Source organism: Puntigrus tetrazona, chromosome 8, assembly GCF_018831695.1.
Source record: "Puntigrus tetrazona isolate hp1 chromosome 8, ASM1883169v1, whole genome shotgun sequence".
Lineage (NCBI taxonomy): Eukaryota > Metazoa > Chordata > Actinopteri > Cypriniformes > Cyprinidae > Puntigrus > Puntigrus tetrazona.
The window spans coordinates 15,756,354-15,767,455 of NC_056706.1; positions in this window are offsets into that span (position 1 = coordinate 15,756,354).

Consider the following 11,102-nt stretch of genomic DNA (forward strand, 5'->3'; position numbering starts at 1 on the left):
AAGCGCTAAACACAGAGGACTAACCGCTAACCGCAGCCGTGATGGTTATACATAAAACTCATATTTATTTATTAGCATTTTGTGTCTTCTTGACATCCCCTCTGCCTGTGTAAAAGCTTGAGATGGATACAAAACTGTTATCAGGCCTTGCGTAGACGAGATGGTTCATTTTCATTGCATTTCACAAAATATTAACTAGATAAAACATTATACTTTACAGCAGGGGTGCTGCTGTTGCGAAACGCAAAAAAAAAAATACTTTTAAAGCATATTTCATCGTTTTTGTTTACTTTCATTTCACTTTGAGCGAATAGACAATTGACTTTCAATTGACTTTCACTGTACACATCGGATACTTACAGGAGAAAGTCCTACATGTTTAGAAAGGCGAAGAAAAGTTAACTTGTTTATAGCTTTAGCCATCTTTTAATTTTAGCTTAATGTATCATAGGCTCTCAAACATTTTTGAATGTAACATTACACTATAGTTTAAAACGTGTTTTTCGAAGACATTTCTCTTGCTCGCCAGTAAAAACAGCAATATTGTACAATATTCTTACAATTTAACAACTGTTTTCTTTTGGAAGACTTTTTAATATGTAATGTATCCCTCAGATGGCAAAGCTGAATTTCCAGCAGTCAGTCACACGATCCTTCAGAAATAATTATATTATGCTGATTTTCTTCTCAAGAAACATTTGTTATTATCAGTGTTGAAAACAATTGTGCTACCTAATTTTTTTTTTCTAAACTGTGATGTACAGGATTCTTTTATGAACAGATTTTTTTTGCACTATAAACATAATAAATATCTCCACTGTCACTTTGATCGATAGAATGTATTCTTGTTAAAAGTATTAATTTCTTTCTAAAAAATGGTCTAATATAATGTACAATTGTACACATATAGAACAGTAAATCAGTTCAAGTGACATATCAACACAGATACAAATCATCAGTTTAATGGATTTACAATATAAGCCTCGTAAATTATTTAAATACATTAATAAGCTACTATATGACGCGGCGCTCACTTTTATAAAACATGCAACAACGGTTCTTTCTTCTACCCTCTATCTACCTGAAAAAGGTCGCAGACCTCCAGCCTGTCATTCCTTTCTTTAACACATTGCCTCTAGCTCTTACTAACCTCCAGCCAGACAGTCCAGTCACATTGGGCAGTCACTTCAAGTGCAATCCTCTGTTAGGTGTTTCTCTCTCTCTCTTTACTTTAGTCTCTTCTCCACTACTCCTACGTTTTTTTCCCCCTCCTAAAGGAATGGTGAAAAATGAAAAAGGACAGGGTTGGAAAAAATGAGGTGATGGATGGTGGGGCCATCCATTTCTGAAAGCATGGTCTTCTCAGGCAAGCCAGGCAGTGAAATTTACATTATTAATCTTGTGTAATAATCTACGGCAGAGAGAGAGGAAGAGACAGCGATGAGAAAGAGAGGCAAAAGGGGAGACGGGAGTGCATGTTTGTGTGCATGTGCTTGTTAGGGTTGCCATACTTCCCATACAAAACAGAGTCCCAAATTTAAGTGAACAGTATTGCGATCGGTATTACTTTAATAAAGGAAACATTTTATCTCGTATTTAATAGCCAAACAGCTTAGAAGACTTTAAACATTTGACTATTGCAATCAATCACAAAATATTAAAACGTTTAAATAATTAAAATACAATTCAATACCATGAAAAAAAAAGCAAAAAAAAAAACATTTTAACCTGTTTGACTTTATTTCTTCTGTGGAACACAAAATAAGATATTTAGAAAAATGTTAGCAGCCAAATACTTTGGATGTCTATTGACTTCCATGAATAAATAAATAAACAAGCAAAACAAATTTTTATACTTTTATAATGAAAGAAATTAAATACTAAAATAGCATCATGTAATATAAAATGTAAATATTCAGATTTGGAATTACACAAAAACAGATTGAGCTGGACTGAGTCTTGAAATTCTTGAAATGCAAGTTAATATATACATTATGGTGTGATATTTTATTATGACAATAAGACTAATTTATTTACATGACAACAAAATTGTCTGTCGGTTTGTCATAATCTAATTGCATTGCACTTTATTCAGCAAAGTTGTGTCTGTTTTAATCCACATACACTGAAACTATTGAAACTGATCTGATCTAGACAACGGCGTCTCTGCATTCAATAATGAAATGCCTTGGCTGAAAATTGAGTGTTTAATCTTGTCATTGTACATTACTTACACTCTATTCTCCAGATCTGATACTGTTCAGTGCTTTGACACAATGTTAAAAGCGCTATATAAATAAAGTTGATTGATTGATACAGTTCATACCTTCAGATATGCCCTGTAACACTCTGTTTCCAGTGTGGTCAGTTGTCATTTGCCACCAACGGTTTACATAAATCTCGAATGGTAAAATATACAAAAAAAAATCTCTTGTTTTCCTCGGCTATATTTGGCAACCCAAGTGTTTGTTTGTGACCATTTGGACAAGTGTGTGTATACAGTAATATATGCATGAATGTTTTTGAGTGTGGCATACAGGTGAATGGTGTGGGTCAACACAAATAAGACTCGTTAATTGCCTTTAGTTAAATACAGTCCACTTGCATCCCTCTAATTAGTTTTGTGTCACCATTGTTTTTTCTTTTTTTTTTTTTTTTGCAAAAATGTAGCGGAAGGCAGACAAAACAGAATCCACCGTGCTCCAACAACAATGAAATATTCATATTGTTTTTTTTCCCCCCTCTTGCTGCCACTCCTGTCCTTCCTTAGTATCTCTTTCTATTCCTCTCATCTTCCTGCACTGCTTCCCTCACTCTTTCTTATTCTGTGATATATTTAAATGTTAATAACCATTCATTCTTGACACCCTATCTGCTGAGCCCCGAGTTTAACAGGAAATCTATTTAATCTGAAGAATCTCATTACATGATCATGGCAGCAGCCAAAGGCATGAAGGTGCTCGTGAGAGAGAGAGAGAGAGAGAGAGGGAGGGAGGATGGAAAAGGCAAAAAGAGAGAGGGGGAGATGGAAAAATGAGTGCAATTCTTTAATTTAATCCATAGCTGTGCATGGAGAAACAGAGAGATAGCAAGGAAGCCCCTTTTTCTCCAGCTCCATTTGACTAGATAATGATTAAATGTTTTCTATTGTGCCACAGCTGGTAGGTTTTATCATTCTGAGAGAGGGTGAGAGAATGAGTGAATTGGTAGAATAAAAAAAGAAAGAGAAGAAGAGAGAACAAAAATACACCCCCAATGCTTTTGACTGTCTTCCAAATATTAACTCCTTTTAAGGCCATTAAAAGATTATCACTGATTTAGCAAAATGTCGTCTGGAAACATTAGCAACAGCCTGTTCTAGTGAACAAACCCCAAAGCCCACCCTCCTCCCGCCCCTATTATCTCATTCACCCAGCGCTATTTAATTTCATTTCCATGAATATGCAATGAATTTAATTTTGAGCACTATTTTCATCTGCTCCTGTAATCACAAAAAATGCCAGTGTAATTAGTTTCTAATTACTTGCTTTAATTGTTGTAGTAATCATTTTAATTACCCAAATGCACATACATTATATGCTAAAAAGGAAATGATCTGCGCGCACCTCCTACCTTGTCCCTCTTTCTTCTCGAGTTTGATATCTCGATTTTGACGTGGGCCAAGCGTGAAATACGGAGCGGACAAGGACTCGTGTTTGTGGATGTCAGATAAAGCGTGAGAGAATAGAGAGAAAACAAAATAACACTGGCGAGGGAAGCTGGCCTGTCGTACGGCGTAGCATCCCAGCAATCTGCCGAGCGGAAATTTGCATGCCCCGGAAAAGCTATTAAGTTAAAATATACAGTTATTGTACCTTTCTGGGCCTAGCGCCATACAAATGCTTATTGCATGTGCTTATAGCTGGGGCCTAGCAGATGGTAAATCATGAAATTTTATGAAATTATTACACTGGCGAGGTGTTTTGAAAAGGAACAGCTGTGAGAGAGATGGGACATTATAAACACTCACAGGTGTTCCGTCTCTAGCCTCCGCCAGCCCTGACATCAAAAAATTAAATTATAAACAAACCAGCAAATGTTGTAATCTCCTTTGCAGACACACTACTTACAGGGGGAAATTGCTTAAACTAAGCAAAGAATTAAATTTTCATTTGCATAAAATATTTACGGAGGCGAAGAAATTTCATCGCGGGGCTCTCCTCGGTGCTCGGCTGCCAAGTTTTGGGGGGAAAATTGCGGGCGAGCTAGTCGCAGCAGGCTAATGCTAACATGGAGGGAGCTCCATTAGGGACAGCGCTAATGGGTACTTCACCCAAGCACATATGGGCGAGAACACCTAATAAGAGCTGGCTGGCCGCTGCCAAACTCTGCTGCGAGCTTGTGTTTCTCATTAAGATTTTATTCCTACCTTAGTATTTAATTAGCCACTTCTGCACGGGGACTGCAGGAGATGGCCTGGGAGTGCTAGCCTGCTAGCGTTTTGGAAATTCAGACGCTCTTGTATAGAGCTGCTCTTCGGGTTCTGGCACACTTCTTGTGGCCTGGCTGGACTTCTCGGCGTGAGGGCTTCACAACTGCGGTAACTTTGGCACCCTGACTGTTGTGTCATTGTTTTGTCCTGGAGACCTGGTGTTCTCGCGATAGCACTATGAATCGGCACGGTGATCCTAACCTATATTTTATGGCCACACAGGCTGCTTGAATGAAGCGCAGTAATTGGCAAGCAGGACATAAAGATAGTGAAACTAGCCCTATTCAAATAGTTTAGTCAAATACACTCATATCAATTACAGTCTGGATCTTATATTCCCTTTCTTCATGTCCTGAGACTCCAGCAGAGGCACCGGTATCAGTAATGTATGAGTGATATGGTTAGGATTAGGGTTCAATATAGAGTTACTTGCATTTAAACATGCATAATAAATTGCTATTATAATAGCGAGCAACGTATAACAAGGACACCTTCAAAATAAAATGTTAACCTGAGTACTAGTAAAATGTCAAATATTTTAAACACTGTATATATTTTTTTCACATTAAATAAAGTCCAAAATAATTGGAAAAAAGTCTAAGATTAAATGTTTTTTTGGTTTTTTTTAATTACAGAACTGTGTCTTATTATTATTATTATTATTATTTAATTATTTTTATTGTTGGACAGCATATAAAATTATAAAAAAAATACTTGACAATAAAATAAAAGTGCATTTAAAATGTTGTGTGTGATTGAGAATGATTACAGAAATATATATATGATCTACTACCCTCGTAAAAAAATCTGACAATTGAAAAAAATTATAATAATCACTTTATTTAAATATGAACAGTAAGTTCTTAGGTTTTGCTCGCCTTAAAATGTTTTGATCTTTCCTTGGTAAATGACTTGATCACATTGTGAGCTTATTAGGCATAATCTGTTCAAGAGAGGAGAGTTGAAAACTGATGTTCACTGTAGTCAAAGGCAGGTCACTTCTTTGGTTTTGAAAGGCTGTTTGGAAGTCATGTGAGAGAGCAGGGACAGACTAAACCGCTCTATTCAAACAATATTTCAATGTTGCCAAATGCAAAAAGACATTTGCTGATCTGAAAGTAATATCTAATGCACTGCCATGGGCTAAGATTGACTTTGCGCTCAACCCTGCGTTGACCGCTTTCACACAGCTTGTGCTCTCATTGATATGATCTGAAATACACTTAGCAAAGTATTGAAAGTAACCCTGACAACAAACCAAGCTAAAAATTTGCATCTTAACACATTCAAGTCTCATTTAGTAAGTATTTGCACTCTTCGTGAGTACAATAGAGGCGATAAACACCTACTGTAATGTGATGTGTAGCCAAATGTCAAATACAATGTATGCATCATGATAACTTTGTTTTTTACATCCTGCTGTTTTCCAAATTGTAATGTCCTTTCATGGTTAAGTATTTATCGTCTATGACAGGATATGCTGGTAAAGTATTCAAATGAGATGCTTGTTTTTCCATAGTTTTGTGAGTGGGCCAACGCGCACTAGGCACAGAGGCTGCGCTGCAAGGGATTCTGGGAGAGTCATGCATATTCAAATCCACTGCTGGACACGGTCGCCCTAAATAGGCGAGAAGCGTGCAGTACTTAGGGCGTGATTTGTGTATGTGCGCGCGTGTGTGTTTGTGTATGAGCGTTTGCGAGTCTGTGTTTTGCTTGTAATATCTTGTACCCCTGGCACGCATTGTACTCTTCCCCTCGCAGGCACAATTTTCACATAAGCTCCGGGCTGCTTTCACCCCTGTCTTGCCATAAGCAAGACAGATGCAGTGAAAGTGAAGCAGTGCATGAAATCAAAGAGTCTCTGATTAAACACCAAGGGCCTGGAGACAGTCTGGAAAGGCTGCCCTCCAACCGGCACTACCTGAGATGTTAAAAAAGGGGGTGTAGGAAGAGGGAGGACACAATCTCCCCCACTGAAGTACGTAAAATGACCCTTTCAATAAGTGGAGTGCATTGATTTTTTATTATTTTATTTTTTTTGGCGGGGGGATAAGTCAAAATCAGCCACCATAAAGTACATTAAAGAACCTCTACCAGAAGTGTATTCAGATTAAGTAATCATATCTGCTGACTAGGCCTCTGTTTTTCTCATAGAAATATCTGCATCTAATAGGCTAACTACAGCTAATATATTAGTTCCATGAAAATATTGAATTCATATTTTTATTAGTGTACTCCTTATCTAATCCTTGAGTTTACCCCTTTGAATACTTCAAAATATAATTGGGAAAGAATTTTAACGTATTTAGTATATGTCACAGATTTGTATATTAAAATATTCTTTGCTTTAGTTTTTAAAGATATCAATGGAAAGGTATAGTAAACATGTTTCATATTTAAAAGTTTATTTAGTATACATTTTGGTAACACTTTACAAAAAGCTTTCATTTTTTAACATTAATTATCTGTATTAGTTAACATGAAAAATATTTATTTCAAAACTTACTTATACATTATTAAAATATAAAGTTGTATCTGTTAGCATTAGTTAATGTGCTGTGAACTAACACGAACAAATCTTTACAAGCTGTATAAATGTATTCATCGTTAATGTCAATTTTTCAAAATTTCAACATTGCTACTGTCAACAAATTAAATCTTACTGTAAAGTGTTGCCTTATTTTATTTTTTTCTTTATTAATGTATTTTTTTTACTATAGTAGCTAATGTAAGAAGCATTATTATTAGTTAGCTCTACTACCACTACTACTACTACTACTACTTTGTCAAGAAAGGGTTTATTTTCGCCAAACACTTTATTTATTTAATTAAATGACGCTTTGGCATCCTGTTGGCTTGTTAGGAGCTGTGATCATATACATGTACACATTTTAAGCCAAACAGCCAAATTAATACCACATTAGAACTGTATGCTTCCTTCACTTGAACAGAAGCGAGCGGTTTATTGGCAAACTAAACAGCAGTCGTTAATACCAGTCATTTCTATATATCAGCAGCTAGTATCTAATTCTAAATGAATTTAATGTTTCAGTGGAATTTGACTGACTGATCTCTTTAGGATGACAGCAAACATAGTAGGTGTTCTCTTTGTGATTGTTGAGAGGCAGAAGGTCTCCATAGACCTCCTCCTAAATCATGTTGATGATATTAAGGCTGGATTACTGGTTCTTAAGCATTATCTAAAGGTCATATCAATGTGTCACTGACACAGTAGCTAGCTTCGCATTAGCAGTGCTAATAGGCTAAGTAGCTACGTGGATGTCTTTCTGTTGTTCATAATAAGTATAGGGTGAATAACTTAACATTTACTCGTAAAGAACTTAATGTTTTGACATAGCCTAAAGCTATTTAACTAAATTAACAAAAATCCCAGGTAGATAGTAAGTGATTTAGTGTTTGTTTTGAAGAATCTAGCTTCTGGTTTGTTGTTGTTTTGTTGAATGCATTTTCTCGTCCCTCATGGATTTCCTCTGGTATTTTTGGAATCCAAAGATATATGACAACTATTTGTTGCCAGCGAGAGGACCATCACATTCTCCCAACTCCTCGTGATGGAGGAGAAATCAATTTAGTTTTAGCATTAACATTTTGTTGAAATGCCTGCTGCTTTCTGTGGCCTAGTTTTATGAAGCATGTTAACATTTTCAAAGACCCCACATACAGCCCCGTATAATCCCATAAACACCTTTTTAAATGTTTTTTTTTTTTTTTTTACATATGGACTAGACTTCTGTCAAGTGACTGTCAAAAAGCGGCAGGCATTTAAAAAAATGCTAATGCTAAAACTTAGCTAAATTGATTTCACTTCCATGAAAAACTTCTGAAGGGTTAGGAGGATGCGATCTTCCTCTTTGCCGGGAACAAATCTGATGAATCTAATAAAACATCACATAGTGGTTAATCCACATTGAGAGGGCTGTGAACACACCGCTGCTTGTTTATGGCGCTCGTAGCTTCTGTAACTGAACTACGTTTTGCTAGAAGAATCTCATTATAACTTCTAATGACGAATTCGGCCTTTCCAATTACACCCTTCGTGCTATCTTAGTGGAAAAACTGAGGTTAGTGTAGGACCTACTATAAACTATAATCGGATTAGCTAGTCTTCAGTGAAGGTACTGTTAGTGATAAACTGCGCAGTGGGAGAAGATCACAGCTGATACACTACACACATCTAGAGATTCTTAAATTACACCCATGGTCTGGACAATGATGCACAAGATGGAACTGATTGTGGTGAAGATGCATATTTCGGTGTCTGAGTAATTAAAGTAGATTTCTGACCCTGGACGCTGTCTCGTAAAGGTATTTTAAATGGAGTGAAAGGCAGAAGTGTCTGACAGGGTTCTCAACAGGAGAGGATGCTGAATATAGTAATTAAATGTGCCGGCAAATAGCACCAAACTCATCAACGAGAGCGTTTTTAATGAAATAACACTCTAAATGAACACTGGGAGAAAATAAAAAGTGAGCAATGGCTTTTCGGTGTACTCTGAAATTTTAATTGCCTGTCTGGAGAATATTAGATAAAGCTTGATTAGAAATAAATTGGAAATCTCCGCTGAATGCATCTGCTGATGGGAGTATTATTAAAGCAGACTGCTGTAGAGGACCGGCCCAAAATAAATAAATAAATGAAAAGTGAATCTGGAACTGATTGATTGAACACCAGCCCATTTTGCCTAGTAGAGATTAAAAAAATTTGATAGACATGAAGGAACTTTTTTTTTTTTGGGTATTCTTAATCATGAATCTTGCCTTTGTTTATTCATTAGTTTGACTGTTTGTTTTGGTTATGGATAACCGGTTTGGTAACTGTCTGTCAGACACTGCAAAGCAACGGGCAGCAAAAGCTATCTGTCTTTTAGCTGCATATCTGGCAACGCTGGTGTGCTATTTTGAATTCAGCCCAACTTTCTGTCTCAACCAGTCGCAGCGGTGATGAGCAACATTGCATTTTATCACTTGCGTGGTTAATATTTTTGCAGCGCTTTTGTTTAACTAAAATGCTCATGCACATCAAACCTTGCATGGAAGAGACTGACTACAGAAGTTTGGACAATTAGTTACAGGTTATAAGACAATTCCCTCAAGATGCCATCCAAAGAATAATAAGCCACGAAAATACAAGTTATATGTTCATAAAGTGTATCCATTTTGCTTGTTTCCAAGAAACTCCAAGCTAGCTTCATTTAAAACTTAATTTCCATCCAATGGACAATAATAAATGCTTCCATGTAGTAACAAAGAAAAGTTTAGTGCTTCTTTGAGATGATACTATTGTTCCAAATGGCAGAATACATTGTTTGGTTTAAGCGAACGATGTGTGCATCCTTATGCTCACACACAGTTCTGATTGGCTGAAAACTTCGCTTTCATTGCCAACGATCATATTGTTCCTTGTTAGGATGCGATGTAAAGAAAAAGTCTGTATTTACATAACACTAAATGGGTCTGTACATTCATGATGAGGTCAAAGTGACAAAGAGGTCAAGCAATTAAAAGACACAGACCTTAAAAAGTATCTAGAATAACATGAAGAGCCTCGTTCTCTCTTCCTCCTCATTACATATGTCTTCCTCATGTATAAGCGCGACCTTTGACTTTTCCCCCTGATTTATTTCCCGTGTCTGTCGTCATCATTGGTTCCTAGCTGCCGTTAGCACCCAATTAAACTTAAAGGTCTGTGAGAAGAATCCGACTGAAAAATTATTTGAGCCCCCTAATTATATAATTTCCACCTCTGCCTCACATAAATTCCAGCTACGTTTTTAATGGCCTTTAGTACTTGTTCAGCAACTTATAAATTTCAGTGATCCTTGGAAAAAGGAGTGGGGAGATGTGCTTTGTAGACGAATCCCGCCGTTGCGGAGACTCTGTAATGCTTCCTGCTGACCTTTGGGCGGTAAAGCAGATTTATTAGGCAGTCAACAGCGTTTTCCACTGCGGGCACGTAAAGCCACTCTCTCCAAGATGTCATCACATGTGAAATCGTTTTAGTGTGGAGTAATGCAAACTATTCCAAAGGTATGCCAATTATGCTTGTTTCAGAATATAACGTGCGTTTTAGTATCGTATGTAAAAATTTGAATTAAATAAACCATTGGTCCAATTAACCAATCTAAATAGTATTTGTAAAAATAATTACAGCTTTATAAAAACATTAAATATTAATGAAAACATAGTATATTAATTTTATAATACATAAATATGTTTATATGTATATATAAACATAACATATGTGCGTGTTTATGTAAAAATAATAATGCAAAATATTAAATTATTACATTTTAAATTATTTCAGCATTATTTGCACTTTCTTTGCAATTGATTTAAATATTTTCTATGTGAAAACATTGAAAGGCAGATACACACACTAACCATTTTAGTTGCAATATCATAAACATATTTTGAATTAAACCTATTTTGATGGCACGCTCACTTATTAAATATGAGAAATCAACCTATTAACTACAAAAATGCAATATTTTATAAACCTAAAGGGATTTTTAAACAATATGCATGTTGTTGTTCATGTGTGAATTGTTTGTTTTTATTTCATGCATTTATTTTTGTTTAATATGTTTATAGTGTATTTGTCAATGTCTTT